Here is a 19330-nt window from a genome sequence, read left to right as displayed (position 1 = left end):
AATAGAATGCTTAAAAAATATATACCCTTGTATGTCAAGGACTAAGAAACCCTGGCCCCTTTGATTCATTATCAGCTTTTCTCTAGGAAAAGCCACTAGCAGTCAGAGAGTGAGATGTGGGTAGAGTTGATGACCGACTCATGGCAGGGTGTATGAAAGAACCCATAGAATATTTCCTGCCACATTAGGCACATGACTTTATAATGTCGTTTCCCTTGTTAAGCATTTGGGAAGTCATATTTATTATCTCTGCTTAACAATCCATGAAACTTCACAAATGTCAAATCTAGAAAGGTTTGGGGCCTCCAGTGTTGAGGTCAGAGAGGAAAGGCCATGTGGACAAAAGAGAGATATAAAGAACAAGTGAAGATAAAAGGGCTTAAAACAAATCTCAACATCCTCATAATTTTGCTTTGGATTGGCTTGACTCTTAGAATATCTCACATCCATGAGAAACTGGTCCTATTAGATATCAAAGGATTCCATGTAATGGTAACAGCCAATAGATACAAAATATCTGAATCATCTGATTAATGAATTTTTTTTTTCTAAATTGTTGAGCCGTTGAACAGTAGAATAACTGGCTTGAAGAAGCAGTGAATCCTCGACATCTTCAGTCAAGACACTGAACAACAACTTTAGTTGTTAGGATGTTGTAATGGGGGTTCCTAAATTGAATGGTGATTGCCACCAGTCTACCTGAGATAGGCTGAGAATCTTCATTAGGTGAAGGATTATTCTCTATGTATCTCAGTTAACTTGGAAAAAGAGAAAAGATAAGAAATACTATTGCAGCTCACCTTTCCCTCTCTGCACCCCCACCATCTAAGAGGAAATTAAGCCTAAGGGCCTAAAGCAGAAAAATTGGGACAATTCAGGTTCTGATGAAGTATCAACTTATAACTTTCTCTTCTATTATCTTCCTACCTAATCACTCTTTCTTGAGTCTAAACAATAAGGGTGCTTGGTCTCTTCTGTATTAGGAAACTCAGTTTCCAAACTATTCACATGTAGTTTGATATATGCCAATCAAGATGCTTAGACATTTTAGGAAATTTAATGGCTAAATCCAAGGAAATATCATGTATTTATTGGTGAAATTCCAAGGACCTACTATAGGGATGTATATAAGCTGGGTTGATGAAAGGATAGTGTTCAAATAAAGGGTAAGCTAAGATTAATTTTATATATTCAAATGTTTTATGCTAGGAACAGTATCCTATCATATTTTTTAATAGAAAAACAAAGCTTTGAGAAAGGTATGTCTGTGGGGGTAGGGCAAGAGAGAGGGAGAGAGATGAACTTGACTCAGGTTACATTTTTGTTAATAATCACCTGTCAAGTTCATGTATCAGGCACAATGCTAAGCCTCAGGAAACTATGAGAAGCTCAGCAGACATGTTGACACTGTGAAGTTTACAGTCTAATGCCTATCTCTTCTAAAAGGTCTAGCAGACTCAGTCTTCCAGCACAGAATTCTTTCTACTATCTTAGAGCTGACTTCCAGAGAAGTTATAAGAAATGACAGAGCCATGATTGGAAGATTTTCTCCCTTAGAGGTACCCCTAGAACAAATCAGATTCTTTTTTTAATGATTTTTCCTTGTCTTTTTTCATTTGTTCTTATTAGTTATACATGACAAAAGAATGTATTTTGAAATATTATATAAAATGGAGTATATGGAGTATAACTTCTCCTTCTTCTGGTTGTACAGGATGTAGAATTAATTGGTCATGTAATCATCTATACACATAGGAAAGTAATGTCCGATTCATGCTACTATCTTTCCTATTCTCATTCTACCTCCCTTCCCTTCATTCCCTCCCCTTTGTCTAATCCAAAGTACTTCTATTCTTCCTTGCCCCCTCCCTTATTTTGAGTTACCATCCGCACATCATTATTTCACTCAGCACAATAGTCTCCAGTTCCATCCATTTACCATTTCTCTTTATGGTTGATTAGTATTCCACTGTGTATGTATGCCACATTTTCTTGATCCATTCATCTGATGAAGGGCACCTAATGTGGTTCCGAAGTTTAGCTATTGTGAATTGAGCTGCTAAAAACATGGAATAAATACAAAATGCTTCACAAATTTGCATGTCATCCATGCACAAAGGCCATGCTGATCTTCTCTGTTATCATTCCATATCTGACCATTTCCTTTATTCAAATTGGATTCTTGATGAAACTATAAACAGGGGCAACACTTTTAAGGCTCCAGGCAAAGCCATCTTCTCTGATCAACACTGAGGCATCTAGCCAATGCTTCCTCCAGCTTTCTCTTCCCTGTATCTGCTACTCTTTTTTTCCTCCACATCAGAGGTAGCCCTACTAATAAATACACAAGCAACAGCAAGTGGGTCGGTTCCTTTCTGGACAAAAGATATAAAGGTCTTATATCACAGGAGACTCAAAGTCCCTAATGCTTGGCACCTACTTCAACCCCATACCCTGCATCATTTTTCTCTAGGATCCCTCAGAAACCCCCAAGAAGAATCCCCATCAACAGGGAAAGAGTCAGGCAGGCCTTGGGAAGCAGGGCTGGGAGGAAGTGAATCCAGGCAACTCTATCATCTGCTCCGTGGGAGAGGAGGCTGGTGAGCTCAGAGGCCTGTTTTTTCCCTCAACAGATGCAAGAAAGGAGACGGAAAAGGTCAGAGATAAATGCAGCCTTCACTTTGTTCTGCATATTCAAAAGGACTTCTCTAAAGAAAGACCCAAAATATATGTATGTTCACTCAACCTTTTCTCATCAGGCACAGGGTTCCAGATATGGTCATGACAGAGTAATCACCCAGGAAATCTTTGCAGTTCTGCAAAACAGCAGAACTTAGGAGCAGGGAACCCCCAGAAAGAGTATACTTCACGAAGGACCCATTCATGAGTCTACTAGGTGGAAGGGAATCTTGGAAACAGAATATTATTTTGAGAAATCATCCCCAGAGGGGAGCAAAAAGTTCATAAGGAGAGTGCCAGGGAGGGAGAGAGTGGGAGACTGGAACATTGTCATCAGAGGCAGCTTGAATTGGAAACAGTTCAGGACGTCATCATGGCTGACATCCCCGCGCATAATCAGAAATTCCTTTCAATTATGTGGGAAAAGTCTCTCTGCATTGGCAGCCCAGATGCCCCTGTGAAGAACGCGCATGAAATGAGTCTCAGGGAAATGTCAGCCTGGGAGCCAGAACCGATTGCCAATGGCTTGCTTGAGGGAAGACAGGCCAAAGAAATGGGGCTGATGGAATAATCTTTTGTCCCCAAAGGCAACACCAAACAAAATGTCCAAGGGTGAAGGGACTCTGCACCCTGTTTGTTGGTGCAGACACCCATTTTATCAACATCGGTGAGAAATGTTCAGTCCCACAACCCTGAAACATCTTTTCTACCCTCAGTTTCCACAAAAAGGACCCAATCTGCCATTTAAACCATGGTTTCTATATGTCCTTCTGTCCACCAAACTGGACTATCTACCATTCTCCAGATTTTATTAAACTTCAGGAACTACTTCAAAATCCACATCCCCACGTGTAACAAATGTTTGATACCCTCATATCTCATGTCTGACCATTTCCTTTATTCGATGTCTATAGTCCAAATACTAAACTCTTCACTACTTGCTGTATGAGTAAATTCATTGAAAAGTAGGAATAATAGAATAAAGTTTTAAAGTGGATATAGGTTGTTTAGCAGAGAGTCATTAAATGTTATCGAAAAAAATTGGAAGAATATTAAATGTTATGGTGAATAATTAGTTTCTATCCAATAACAAAATTTCTACATTATAATCATAGGGTCATAGCCTGCTAGGACATGAGTCCAGGAGCAGCTAATGTGGCTTCTTTTTGTTATATATGAGAAATTCGAAGTGATACTGGGGACAGACCTTGTTCTTGACTATTCAGGAGGTTACTGCCAAAGACAGCACTGTGTAAGTGTAATAACTAGAAAAAAAACAATCCATAAAGAAGACATGGAGTCACTAGTAGAGTCTATTGCTTCTCAAACTTGAGTGTGAGAGCAAATCAACCGGGGTCATGTCAACATGCAAATTCTGATTTAGTAGGCCCAAGGTAGGGCCTGAGATTCAACATTCCTAACAAAATCCCAGATGGTAATCTTTGTACTGCACCTAAGGTAGCCAGGATCTAAACCAGCACTATCTGATAGAAATATAATGTGAGTCACCTATGTCATTTTAAAAGTTTTAGACATTTCACATTCTTTTCTTCATTCTCATCTTTGACATCTAGTACACAGTTTAAATATTCAGCACAATGTAGACGAGTCACACCTCAAATGTCCAATCACTATGTATGGTGAATGGATTCCAGATTGGCAAAACAGTTCTAGACCACTTCTCTGTCACTGGTACAGTGTCTTGTGGAATCTGTGCCAGTTAGAAGTCTTGAAACCCACTAGACCAACTCCTTCCAAGAACAGAGCTCATTTCTGTGCATGTCCTGTGTTGTTGTGCCCAGGACAGAGTACTTATGGAGCCGGTAGGCCATGAAGACTCCCATTCACTGCTTCTTCCCTCTCCTCTTCAAGGCAGAATCTCCTTTCCCCATTATCTTCACTCACCTTATGATTCAGCCCAGGGCTCTGTGCTGGGTCTGTTAGATTGGGATCCTTCCAAGCTTCTTTCTTCTCCCAAGAATTGATGGTTTTATCTACTCTAACATCATCTTCAGCTATTGCCCCAGATACCCTCTCAGCTTCCTCTTTTTCTTCCTAAGAAATAGTTCCTACGGCCCTCCCTCATTTCCCCTTTTAAAAACTCATTAATCACCTTCCTACTCCCTTTGGAGCCAACTTCAGACTCCTCTCAGATTTAGAGGCTTAAGTGGAACACCAGAGTCTAATAGAGGACAACTGGGGGCACTATATCAGATGCTCCTGTTAGGACATGCCCACAGAACTCAGGCTCCTGTTTATATACGGCCCTGAGAAAAATGGCTCATGGCCAAAGCACTAAGTATCTAAGGAAGAGAATAGTATCGTGGTTAAATGCTCAGGCTCTGGGACCCAATAGCCTGTAGTCAAATACCAGCTCAGCAGTATATAAGAGCAGTATGTAAATTCTCTAAGCTTCAGTGTCTCCTAATAACTATGAGGTGACGTGACAATCCCAGGAAAGGACTGATGACAGTGCCCCTTCATAGTGTCAATCAGTGGCAGGTTACCATCAAAGCTGGTGGTTTTTCAATTCTGAGAAAAGGAGCCTGATCTTCACAATAGGGCTCAGCCAGAAGAAATTCTGTGTTGGAAAAGAACTGAACTCACTGTGGATTGTGCCTAAATTAGAGCACAAATATTTCTATTTCACAGCAGACACCTGATCATTCTAACCTCTGGACCTTCTAATTGTTGTCCTGTAATGTAGTCCTGTCCCCCAGCTTCCCTCCCCACCCCCATTATCCAGCATTTTCATTTGACCTTCTCCTGGCTCTTTAAGAACCTAGGGACAGGCCTTTGAGGAAATCACCGCTAAAGGATCTGCTTGTGTGAGGGGCTTGTCTCTATGCTGCCCAAAGTCACCCTCATGCAGTTTGCAAATAAACAACTTCTCCCCTGGAAGAAAGAACAAATAATTCATAATTGGCAATCTGCATAATGAGTGGTGCATCTATGCAAATATAACATTTGGAATAATCTATTAATATCTCAACTGTGATGTCTGTGGGCCACCACTTCCCATACTAAAGAACCGGAGCCAAATATTTTCTGACTCCTCTTGAGGTGAGATGAGAGAATAACAAGCTGCTGTCTTCTTGGGGTTCCAATTAGAAATCAGGAGACCACCAGAGTTGAGAAGGATCTCAGGGGCTGTTCAATCCTTACCCCCACCCCTCTCTCTCTCATTAAGAAGAAGGAGTCAGAAATGCAGAGAGGCTTCCTTGGGTTATGCACTGTTAGAGGCAGGACTAAGGTAATATCCAATTGCAAATTCCCAGCCTAGAGCCCTCCCTGAGATGCCAGCATGACTCTCCTGATGGAGTTTGTGTTGCTATAAAATAAAGCCTTCCTTGTGGAAAGGTCTTTAGCTCTCCCACCCTACCTCCTATCCCTTCAGATTGAATTCTTCTTGCTGATCTGGACTTCTAATCTAAACCAAATTCCATCACTACAAGACCAAAGGATTGGGGAATTCAGACCAAAAACATCTGATCCCAAAAGAGATGGCCATTTGTGAGTTAACCTAGAGATACAACCCCTAGGTGGGCTGAGCCCCTTTCCTATGGAAAGAGAGAGACTCAACACACACACACACACACACACACACACACACACACACACACACACACACTCATACTCACACACACACACACACTAAAAAAAAGCTTCAGATTTACAAAGCTAATACTTCCACTACTGAACTACCAACATCAAGGCCCTGTGAGCCATCCGTGATTACATCTCCCAACTCCTTACCTCTCAAACCTTTCTCTCCAGCCAAACCTTGGTAGCCTCACCAATGCCATCATTCCATCATGCTCCCCCACTTCCCTAGAGGTGAGAGTGGTTCCCTGACACACAAATATCTAGCAAGTAGCAGTGCATGTCCACACACCTGCTGGCCAGGACAGAGAAACTGGCTGGGGACAGAGCAATCAGTCATTTAAACAGGAAATTACCCATTGCCCAGGTTGGAAGGGTATTAGTATAGATGTGGGAGTTTTGGGTTAAATCATGGCATGGACATTAACAAGCCAGCTTTAAGTTTTTGAGCTTTCCTCAAGGACAAGGCAAATACTTGCTCCTCACTGGTGGTTTTCTGGACTTAACCTCGCTTCTCAGAGTTAGTTAGTAGCATCTCCTCCTGCTCCCACTCGTACAAACCGGCATTTTGTTTTATACAATTTGAATTTTCCTGGGCTATTTACATCTCTCTTTCAGACTAGATTGTGAATCTTTTTGTCTCCCTGGGGGTCCTGAGCACCTTGTATGGAGTCTGCCACTAATAAGCCCTCAGCAAGTGGTTAACAGCTGACAGAATGAGTAATTTAAGTCATAAACCTCTCCAGACTTCAATTTCTGCACCAGGAAAAAAGAAGTACTTGGGCTTTCTTGCCTTATGTAAGATATTACTGAATACCTGCTATGTTCTGAGAATTAAGAAATATAGGAAACCTGCTCCTAGCCCCCAGGAAGCTAGAACGAAAGACAAACACATTCAGGAAGGAATATCATCCCAGGCTAATCTAAGTCATTCTAACTATGCAACAGGAGTTCAGTGATGACTGCTAGCTGGGGCATTCAAAGATGGTCCTGTTAGGACATGCCCACAGAACTCAGGCTCCTGTTTATATATAGCCCTGAGAAAAATGGCCCATGGTCATTTTTGTTGGTAGTAGGATAGTCACAGGGAGGGAACTCTCTGATTGGAGGTGACTATTTAAACCAAGGCATGGCTCCAGGGCTGGGTTTATAAACCCACTACCTGTTTAAGGGGCATGGTGACCCTTGAAGCTATGATCTTGATTCCTGATTATTGATTCCTAAGAGACGTTGACATCTAGAGCTTTGGTTCTTTCCTCTTGCTTATGCTGTTAACTTCTCACTTTCTTCCTTCTTCTTCCTAAAATAGGTTCCTGTTTCTCCTGTCTTACTAAAACATGCTGTGCACATTGTGGTCCTCTCAAAGAGTTCCTCCACTGCCTGTCCCCATTTGGATGTGGCTTACATCACGGCCACCCATCTGAACAGCCCTTTGCCATCTGGTGGCCTCTACCACCGAGTACTATTGCTGCTTTCTGAAGGGCCTCAAAACATGTGTGACAGCTTCTTTTTTTTTTTTTTTAAGAGAGAGAGAGAGAGAATTTTTTTTCAATATTTATTTTTTAATTTTCGGCAGGCACAACATCTTTGTATGTGGTGCTGAGGATAGAACCCGGGCCGCACGCATGCCAGGCGAGCGCACTACCGCTTGAGCCACATCCCCAGCCCTGACAGCTTCTTTTATTCCCAAAAACCATTGCTCATCCCGGGTCCTCCTTGCCTTCTGACACTGTTTGATCTCTTGAAATGTCTCCTCTGGTTTCTCTGGCCTGTTCAATAATGACTTCACCAACCCACTTTCTGTCCTTTTCAATGTCTTCTCTTCTTTTATCCTAAACATAATAATTACCTGAAGCTTTTTTCTACTCTTAATCCATTGATGATTCCATCCTTTCATAGGACCGTGGGTTCTACCCAAATGACTACAAATCCCTGGTACCAACTCCAAATCATATCTCAAGTTTAAGACACTGGTTTCCAACTGCCAAATACATAACCTCTTAGCCTGAAGTCCTGACAGAACCAAAAAAATCAGATTTAAAATCCTTCCCCTCTCATGTTCTACCTGGCTCTTCTACCCTCCACTTCATACTTGATCCCTCCTCTTCTTCTTCAACCCTATTTATTTCAAAGCTTAAGCCCCACAAAGTCTTCCTACTCCACATCTGAGTCATCTCCTTTCCATTTCCTTTGTCCACCCTTTGGCTTGGGTGTTCTCTACCTCCTAGGCTTCTGACCTGTCACTCCCACTTTCAGTTTATCCCAGATATCTAGTGGCACCCTTTCGGTGCAATGCCTCTGACTATCCTTCTCTCTGAGTGAATGCCTTCCATCTCTCATTACTTACTTAACTTAATAAAAGCACTCAGCTTAATAAGCCTCCCAGCTCCTATTTTTACACTTTTACCTCCTATAACTATCTACTCAACCTCCTAATTTCAGTGATCTCTTCTGTTTCCAAAAGCAATTCCATGTATTCTCATTTCTGTGGCTTGCTCATCTGTCTTCCTGGAAGATCATACTATCCATAATCATCATAAAAAAAATGTATACATCCTTCAAAATTCCTGCAAAATTACATTTCCTTCTTGAACCCAGAAACCAGAGTACTCTAACTCCTTGTTTCTCCCCTAAGGCACTTAGATGTTTTACTTTGAATTTATAGTTATTTATCTGTGGGTTCCACACTATAGAATAAGCTCCTAAGGCTATGGGGCTAAGTCTCATGTATTTCTGAATTCTCTAGAGTATTTAGCATAGTGCTTAAAGGCTCCTATTAAGAATTGAATTGAATTGAATTGAACTGAATTGAATTACTAGTAAGGAGATCTGAAGACAGTTCCTTTTATTCCCAGTCTCCAGAGTAAAATCTTTGGAGAACTACTTCTTGAGAAGAATCTATGAGCTATTATAGCACAGTTAACATTTAGAATTGAACTTGTACGGCCATCCCCTATCTCTAGTGAAAACTGACTTCAAAGGTTTCTGGAAGTCGTTTTTACTATCCTGAGATAACATGATGGAGGCAAATTATTCAGCAGAAAGTGTCTGGGATTCAACATCAATTGTCCTGAATTCTAATTTTTCCCTCTACATGCTTCCATGTTAATGGACTGACATTTTACTGATGCTATATAAAAAGTAAAAAGGTAGTTAGAATACAATGCCTGCCCTCAAGTTTAAGATCTTGATAGAATTCTGTGAGGAGAGGGGCCATGTCTGTTTTATTCACCAAGGTATTCAACCTGGAGCATGTAACTGCTACATACATTTTTTTAAATTAAAGAATTATAATTATATGTAGTATTTGGACTTATTTTGGCAAAATCATACCTGCAAGGAATTTGATTTCAATCCCCATTCCCCCCACCCACTCTCTTTACTTCCTCTCCTTCTTCTCTCCATTCTCCTTACTCTACTGATCTTCCTTTCACTCCTTGATTTATTTTTGATTGGTATTCGAAGCATATCCATTAAGTTGAAATTTTCTTCGATACATTTATACATGTATATTATCAGGAGTTTGCTAAATTCATTTCATATTTCTTTCCCTTTCTTCCTCCCTCCCCCCAATTCTCCTTCTTCTATTCCACGGATCTTCCCTGTATCTTTATAATGTCCTATCCCCTCCCTCACCGTCTTCTTTTCCCGATTTTGACTTGGCTTCCACATATGGAAAAAAAAATTCAAATCTTGATTTTTCTGAGTCTGACTTATATTTCACTTAGCATGATTTTCCCCATTTATCAGCATATGCCATTATATCATTCCTTTTATGGCTAAGTTAAACTCCATTGTGTATCTAAAAACCAATTTTCTTGATCCATTCATGTATTGATTGACAGGCATCTGGGTTGATTCCATAATTTGGCTGTTGTGAATTGTACTGCTGTAAACATTGATGTAGCTGTATCCCTATTGTACACTGATTCTAGTTCTTTTGCATACATTCTGAGGAGTGGGACAGCTGGGTCATATGGTGTTTCCATCCCTAGGTTTTTTGAGGAATCTTCTCACTGCTTTCCGTAATGGTTGTACTAATTTGCAGTTCCATCTGCAATGTATGAGTGTACCTTTCCCCCACATCCTTGCTAGCATTTATTATTATTCGTCTTCTTCATAATTGCCGTTCTGACTACAGTGAGATGAAATCTTAGTGTAGTTTTGATTTGCATTTCCCTGATTGCCAGAGATGTTGAACGTTTTTTCATATACTTTTGGCCATTTGTATTTCTTTTGAAAATTTTCTGTTTAGTTCTTTTATCCATTTATTGATTGGGTTGTTTGATTTTGGCATTGAGTTTCTTGAGTTCTCAATTATATTCTGGATATTTATCACCTGTTGAAGGAGTAGCTAGCAAAGATTTTCTCCCATTCCGCAGGCTCTCTTTTTACTCTCTCAATCATTTCTTTGCTGTGCAGAAGCTTTTAAATTTGATGGCATCCCACTTATTGATTCTTGGTTTTATTTCTTTAGCTTTAAAGGTCTTGTTGAGGAAGTTGGTGTCTACACCTATATGATGGAATATTGACCCCATGTTTTCTTTCTAGTAGTTTCAGGGTTTCTGAATTCTTACGTCTTTTGTGGAGGGTGAAAGATAGGAATCCAATTTTATTCTTCTACATAAGCATATTCAGTTTCCCAGTATCATTTTTAAGAAAGGCTATCTTTTTTCCAACATGTATTTTTGGAACCTTTGTCAAGTTTCAGATAGCTGTGAGGGTATGGGATTATCTCTGTGTCTTCTATGCTATTCTACTGGTCTTCATGTCTATTTGATGCCAATACCATGTTGGTTTTGCTACTATAGCTCTATTGTATGATTTGAGATCAGGTATTGTGATGCTTCTTGCATCACTTTTCTTGTTTAGAATTGCTTTGGCCATTCTAGGTTTCTTATTTTTCCAAATGAATTTAAGGGTTGTTTTTTTCTAGTTCTTTGAAGAATGTTATAAGTATTTTGATGGGGATTGCTTTGAATGCATATTGCTTTTGATAGTATGGCCATTTTAACAATATTAATTCTGCCAATCCAAGAACATGGGAGGTCTTTCATCTACAGGGTCTTCTTCAATTTCTTTCTTCAGTATTCTAGAGTTTTCATTGTAGAGATATTTCACCTGCTTGGTTAGATTAATTCCCATATTTTTTTGAAGTTATTATAAAAGAGATGGCTTTCCTTATTTTTTTTCACAACTGAACTGCTATTAGAGTAGAGAAAAGTTATTGATTTTGAGTGTTGATCTTACCTCCTGCACTTTGCTAAGTTCATTTATCAGATCTAGAAGCTTTGGTGGGGGGGATTTCTTGGGTCTTCTAGATCAAATCATCTTCAAGCAGTAATAGTTTTACTTCTTATCTAATTGCTACATATATGTTGTATCAAATGAGTCTGATTAGGAGATAGGAGCAGATCAAAAGTTAATTAAATTAGAATCCAAGGTAGTGAATGGTCAATTTAAAAAAAAATTTTTAAAGTGATGGAATAGTATTAGTCCTTGAATTTCCCACTTCACGCTCACTTCACAGAGCCTAACACAGTACCTGACATGGCCTAGGTAGGCCTGTTAGAGATGGAACAACACAAGTGATATGGGCACAAACTTCCACCTGGATACTCTCTCAAATGTCCTCCCCTAAAGTACTCCAGGTTATACTTAAGCTCTCTCAGGAATAGTAAGCTTAGAGCCATCTACATTGTTGGACATCTTTCCCTGTTAAAAAGACAATTCCTATATTGAGCCAAAAGCTGGCTTCTTATAAATTCCGCCCTCAGGTCCTAATTCTGCCTCCACAGCAACATAGTGAAAGTCTATTTTCTCTTCTGTGCGATAGCCTTTCCCATGTCTGAAGTCAAATATTATATTTCCACCATGTGGAACTATTCTCCTAGCTAACTGTCCCTGCCCTCATTCCCCTAACCATTATTCTTTGACCTGGTTTCAAAACCACTCTTCAGAGCCATTACCTTAGTTTGAGTACTCTCCAGGTACCCACTGATCCTCTGAAAAGTTTCCCTGATCTGGACAAAATAGCTTTAAAGTGCTCTGCCTGGATAGTCACTTTCTACAATCTGAGCCCCTTCCATCTCTAAATGAAACCTAAGAGTGCATCATATTACACCAAAGCTGCATCACTGTTTGTCCAACTAACTGGGTGACTATTTTAAATCTTCATGCACATTTTAGATAAAATCTTCCCCATTGAGTCTCCCATCCTCTAACTTTGTAGATATAATAGGATTTAATCATGATTTTTCAAATGTCATACATGTGCTCCATTTCATGCATGTACCTGTAGAAGAAGTATGGTAGATAAAGAAAGAGCTCTCCTTAACTACCTAAGGAACCATATGTAAATGACTTTCCATCTCACTTGCCAAATGGTAGAGTGATACCCACCTCACCTTCCTTATCAGAGTAATATAAGACTCAACTGAAATCCTTTGATTTGAAAGGGATTTAGAAAATTAAAATGAAGACCTAAATAGAAAATGTCAAGACAATTTGTTCTCCTTTTGACTATCTCCCAGTGTCAGTCACTACATTCTCTGGACCTCTCTTTTGGTAGAGGTAGGGATAGCTTTGTTTCCTTCAGGAAAATGGTGTCCTGGAAAGAACAAGGGGTTAGATATTGGAAGACCAACTCTTTACAACCATGTGACATGGCAACCCATTTAACGTTTTGGAAACTATCAAGTCCCTTCAACCAAAAACCACTAGGAACACACCTATAGTTTATACAGTTGGATTTATTATTCTTTGTAGAAAAGAAGAAACAGAAACCACAGGGCATCTCAATAAGGAGGTATTAGAACTTATATAATTTGAGCCTTGGTTGAATTTGCCCAATAGTGGATGCTATAAGAAAGTGGAAACAAGTCTATGATTGGGTATCTCAATAACTCTTAAATATAGTGAGAATAAGGATAAATCTGAAACTAGTAAAGAAGTAGAAGGCACTAATTTTACCCAACACAGAAGGATGTTTGGCATTTTGGAGACGGCACAGTGGCCTTATTTTGTCTATGTTTACACAAGAATTATTAGTCTACGTTTACATAAGAATCTTACTTTGACTTTATCATAGTCTCAGAGTAAGCTTGTCTGGCATTAGTATTCTTTCAGATCATTTATATCCAATAGGAAAATAATGCAGACTGGTTGTATTTTGGGATGTCAGGAGTTGCTTTTATCTTTCCTTCTCCGAATCAATTGAAACTAATTTTTTTTTTTACCTCTTTGAATTTCAAGGAAACTCAGAAAACAGCAATAATGACACATAGCTCATTGTCAGGAATCAGGATGCTTGTGCAAATGCTTTGTCAGCTCCAAGTTGGATAAATATAGAACTGCCTTGCCCGATCCTGGTCTCCAGGATATAAACCTTATATGCTTTTTTGAATTTTCCTAGGCACTGTTAGGATATCATCCTACAGAAGAGAATTCTTACCTGAAGCTTCATAGCTTGACTTCTCTGAGGAAGCTTCTCTTGAGCTCTTCTAATAACCCTCTCTCCACAGATGGAGTCAGCCAATACTCTACACTGTTGGACAGTGAAGTATCTCTCCCACCAGCTAGAACTGAGCTGTTTGCTAAGGCAGAACCTGGCAAGCCTGAATCCATCTTCTCATATAATGCAATTGATAGTAATGACTGGTATTTATTTGGTTATTAAATAATTACAGGCTCTTCAAATCAAAACATCATTGGATGTTAAATTGGGATGACATAAAACATATTCTGCACTAAACCTCTTACTTCATACTTGAGGATATGAAGGATCAGAGAGGGGAAGATCTCCTGAACCCATTTTCTATGGTCTCTTGACCACAGTAACCCCAAACTGCATAAGCCACAAAGACACAGGATTAGGTCTGATATATTCCTTTTGCTTCTAGATCCTGACCTCAGTCAATTGAGGGTCTCTGCATTTGAGCCAATATTTTCTTTCTTTCTTTCCCTTTGTATCTTAGACACAGCTTTTGATGATCCAATTATATGGACTATAAGCTCTTCATATGACAGAATTGCCTGGAGACAAAATTCTTATTTCATCTCAATTCAAGTAACATTTGGGAGTAACACTTGTGCAAGATGCTGAGAATGTAGAGAGGAATTAAACACAAGCTCTGTTTCCAAAGAGTTTGTACTTGTACAGAAAGATGGCACATGGCAGAACCTATTGTATAGGTACAATGGGGACACGGGACAAGGGGATGTAATTCTACCTGAAGGAAAAGAGGAAGGCTTCATGAAAAACAGGCTTCTAGGCTGGAATTAATCTATGTGACTAGGTCTGTGGTGCATCTAACTATCTAGATTCTCTATAGCACTTACCTCTCCCCACCTCACTTAGGGACCCAGAATCTCAAGTGATTTCTTAGCATGTATTAGAATAAAGAATCATAGTCTTTTAACTGTCAGAGTGAGTTTAAGTCAATTGTCATTAGTTCCTGAAATATTTGCATTTTAGTCCAAATATTTTATATTTCGTATTTGTATTTTTCTCTCCATGAAGAGATTGTAAAACTTCTAGGCACTTATTAAATACTTCTAATTGATTAATTGACACAGATATTTTCCGATATCTCTTTTTATACTTCATGTAGCTCTTTTGCAAAAAGCTGTAGAAATCCATTTATAGATGGTCCCCAACTTATGATGGTATGAAAGAAATACACATTTGTTAGAAACTGTACTTCAAACTTTGAATTTTGATCTTTTCCCAGGTTAGCAATATGTATTGCAATATGCTCTTGAGATGTTGAGCAGCAGCAACAAACTACAGCTACCAATCAACCCCACAGTCACAGGGGTAAACAACCAGCACTCTGCAGTGTAGTGGACAGTGTTGTTGTTTTTTTATACAAATATTCAATAAATGGCATGAGATATTCAACATTTATTATAAAATAGGCCTTCTTCCAGGCAGTTTTGACCAACTGTAGGCTAATGAAAGTGTTCTGAGTATATCTGTTTTAGTTAGCTCTTTGTTCTTTGTGACCATACAACCCAACAAGAACACCATAGAGGAGGAAGAGTTTATTTTGGCTCACAGTTTCAGAGGTTCAGTGCATGGTAGGCTGACTTCATAGCTCTAGATCTAAGATGAGGCAGAACATCATGGTACAAGGATGCAACATTGGAAAGCTGCTCAGAACATGATGGCGCAGAGGCAGAGAGAGAGAGAGAAAGAAAGAGAGTGAGAGAGCTCTGCTCACCAGTGACAAAATATTAACCCCCAAAGTCATGCCCCCAGGGACTTCCTTCCTCCACCCACACCCTACCTGCCTACAGTTACCACCCAGTTAACCCATGTCAGTGGAGATTCAGGGGTATACCTCATATCTAAACCATAACAACATCTAAAGTAGGCTAGGCTAAGCTATTATGGTCAGTAGGTTAAGTACATTAAAAAACATTTTTAGCTTATGATACTTTCAACCTACAATGAGTTTATTGGGAATTAACCCCAATGTAAGTGGCAGGACATTCATATCTATGACCATGACAGCCATGGGTAATGTATGGAAAGAAAAGAATTTTACTTTAGAACTGAAAATGACCATTAAAGTTGTCTAATCCAGTGACAGGAAAGAGTTTAATCCCAAGAAAAAGCTCTACCTGGTTGATGATGTCTTTCTTCAATGCAGTGTTGGGAAGGATTCTGAGGACAGCTCAATAGGAGAAAATGTGGTGATTAAATAGCAATGTGTGCCAAGATGTCCTGGCTTCATTTGTGCTACACATTTAGGGTCCTGGTGTATTCTAACCCTTAAGTTTAACATAAAAACACACTAGAAACCAGAGAGAGAAAGAGACTTGCATAAAATTATACAATGTGTTAGTGAAGTAGGACAGATACCCAGTTCTCCTGATTTCAAAAACAATGATTTTTCAAATAGTTCTGTGGCTCCTAGAAGCACCTGTGAGATTCTGTGCAGCCTTTGTATAGAAAATGGAGAAAACTGGCCATTGAATATTTCAAAAGTCAGTTCAAAGTAGAAATACAGTGACCATGTGGAATCTTCTTCAACCAAGGGCATTTCAAAACTCCATTCAGTTTAAAGAATTCCAGAAGCTGAGGCTTGAGATTAGCTTAGGGCTCATCCAGGACAATCACCCAACCCATGTTGGAGTTATGTCTCTAGTTCCCCTGATGGACCCTAAATAAAATTTTGATTCATATTTGTAACTCTCTCCTCCCTTGTCCTTTCTACATCTCCATAGCTTCCTGGGAATCTTCTCAAAGACCCCCAGGAGTTCATATCATTGTAATGCTGTGGATCCAATTTAAATCTTCCACCTAGGCTCAATCCTTCCCATGCTTCAAGATTCCAAATTCTTATCTCAGTTGGATGTTACAATAGAGCAATCTGAAAAGAAAAGTAGCCTCGGTGGATGCCGACTCTGCTTGCCTTACATTTCATTTTTTCCTCCACTTCTGACCCCACCCATTCCTTTTCCTTTCCTTCCTGCAGTCCCCAAGGGAAACCCTGACAGGCACATGAGTGAGGTTAACCTGAGATTCACTTGCAGGATGAATTTGAGGAGAAGGACTAATATCAAGGGTAAATCCTCAGAAAATGAACACATTCAGAGGGCCAAGGGAATTTCCTGGGTTGGAAATAGGAGAAAGAGATTGCTTTTAGGTGTGAGACATACTGGCATAGGCCCTGCCCATGGAAATAGAGATCGGAAGTAAATTGCATTTGTTTGAAAACAAAAAAAAAAAAAAAAAGAGCTGAGACTAGAGGCTTTTGTGCTTTGTCTTAAACCACTAGGATCGAACCCACTGCCCTGAAAAGAACAGTCAGAGCACAGGGGAGCCCCTCAGACCTGCTCCTCTGCTCTTCCCTCCTCCAGCAGTGGGTGATTCCCCCTGCAAGGTGAAGAGCATCAGTGGCCTGCAGAGCACCAACCCAGGACCAACCTGGGAATCCATGAACAAATTCTCTTGCTGTAAAAAAATGGATCAAAACTTTACATTCCAAAGAGCTTCCTGGTTCTTGGATTTCCCATTCCCTTAGTGGTAATCAGCCCACCCATATCATAAAGGAACCATTCCCCCTTTCTTGGATCTTCAGGGAATGCCCCAAATTGCTCCCCCCAACATGCCTTAACCTATCTCTAAAGAAAGGCAGGCATTTGGGAATGACTATTAGGCACTGCTGCCCTCTGCTGGGTGGTATGTAGCCAACTACCCCCACAAGGTGCTCTTTCCTGTCCATCCTGGGCCCACCCCACCCCCAGCTGCCCAAGAGCTGCCCCTGTGTTACCCCTATGGCAGTGTGGCTCGCGTGTCTTATTGCAAGCACAAAAATCCCAGGGAAACTGAGAATCCAGGAGGGTGTTTGCGAGTCTGCAGAAAGATATGCATATGAACATAAACCCAAATGACCAGTTGCCCCTAATTAGGTATAAGCACACTATGACCTTTATCAAGACGGCTCAGCTGAAAACCTTGCCCAGGTTCCCAGCATTAGGATACCTTCAAACAAAGGTACCCTAATGAATGGGGCTCCTCCTGCCTTTTATTATTGATGAGCTAAAATGCAGAAGCAAAATGGGAATAATTGGATGGCAGGAGAACATCAGGATATTGTAATTGTTCTCCTCAGAGATGAAAAGGGAAGCTGAAAAACATCTGCACACTGAAATCTGCTCCGATACACTAAGTGGGCCAAGAAAACCTGCAACCACGAAGTGGGGCTAATTTACTGCTCTAATCACCAGCATCCAATCTGAAGCCAGACATTATCTTAAAGTACACACCAGTTCCAGGTGGTGCACAGCAAATGTTTGATTAGCGCTACCAAATTCCCCACAACTTGATAATGCTTCTGAGCATGCAGGAATCACAGGGCTGCCTACTGACCGGGCTGGGTCACTGCTGGCTCCACAGCATGGCATTTGCCTTTGGTCACAACCTTCCTAAGAAACAGAGCCCAGTCCCTCTTCCCAGGGTGCTGAGATGCTGTGTTCAAACAGACTAAGAAACCCAGTAGGGACAAAAGGAGGTGGATTTAGAAGAAAATAAAGAACAGGTTGTTTCCCATAAGGCTTGGAAACAAAATAGAGATTGGGGACTTAGAGCCCCCCCACCACAAATAGCTTCTCCACAATATGTGACAGGTACTGGATATTTTATATGTCATTAATTCTCATATAACAGCACACAGTTTCTATTTTGCTGGGAAAAAACTGAGGTTGAAGTGACTCTCCCAATCTGTCTTAGTTAAAAAAAAAATTATTATGGAGCCATGATTTGAATCTAGGACTTGCCTTAAAAACTTTCAAAGTGTGTGATTCTAAAATTCCAGGCATTGGAATGAGACAATACAGATGTTGGGGTGTTCTTAGCATCACATAGAAAAGTAAGAGGGAAATCGCAGGTCAGTCGGTGGCATCGGAAAAGATGAATATAAAGTAGGCTTCAGTAGCCAAGGCCTCCACTGAGCCCATCCGTGTCCCCAGGACAGTGGGAAGTACAGCTAGTGAAGAAGCAGCAGGCCTGCAGGAGCTCAGGGCCTCTTTGAAGGACAGGACATAAGGGCAGCAATGTGAATGGCTAGAGGGCTCAGAGTTGAGAGGTGTCTCTGACGCACAGGCATGATTTCTGATCAGCAGAGAAAAGCGCATTCGCCAAATAGTGGAGGCGAAAGTGATGGCGGTAAGTTCTTGCGAGTAAATGAGAAGGCCCAGATGAGGAGCTGCATCTGTCTAGCTGGAGTTGGTTCAAAAATTGCAGCTGGAAACTACTTCTGGCTGACTTCTTAAAACCCAAAATGAAGGGTCAAATATCTCATGGAAATTTCATATCTAAAACCCATGGATGGGAGAGAAGGGAGCCTCCAAAGTGGTGGGGAGAGCCCAGGCAGAGGGAGGCTGGGCGAGGAGGAACTCAGTCTTAGTGACTTCTGGAAATGGAGCTGTTTCCTGCTGTGTCTTCTAGAATTCAGAGATCTCAGGAGGGTCTTAGAAAACCAGAACCAACCACAGTCTTGTAGTCTGAAGGCCCACGGCGCCCCCTAATGGACCAAGC

General features: G+C 40.5%; 1 protein-coding gene and 1 non-coding gene across 4 annotated transcripts in view; one reads left to right on the top strand and one right to left on the bottom strand.

Moving 5' to 3' along the window:
* Slc14a2 (solute carrier family 14 member 2) overlaps nucleotides 1–19330 on the top strand; it is a 420044-nt gene that overhangs the window by 147994 nt on the left and 252720 nt on the right. The window lies entirely within an intron of this gene.
* On the bottom strand, nucleotides 2073–2178 carry LOC120886691 (U6 spliceosomal RNA). The gene has a single exon (XR_005729773.1). It is a non-coding gene; the product is annotated as a U6 spliceosomal RNA (small nuclear RNA).

Source organism: Ictidomys tridecemlineatus, chromosome 13, assembly GCF_052094955.1.
Source record: "Ictidomys tridecemlineatus isolate mIctTri1 chromosome 13, mIctTri1.hap1, whole genome shotgun sequence".
NCBI lineage: Eukaryota > Metazoa > Chordata > Mammalia > Rodentia > Sciuridae > Ictidomys > Ictidomys tridecemlineatus.
Note: the sequence above shows the minus strand (reverse complement) of the source record. Positions and strands in the feature narration are given on the sequence as shown.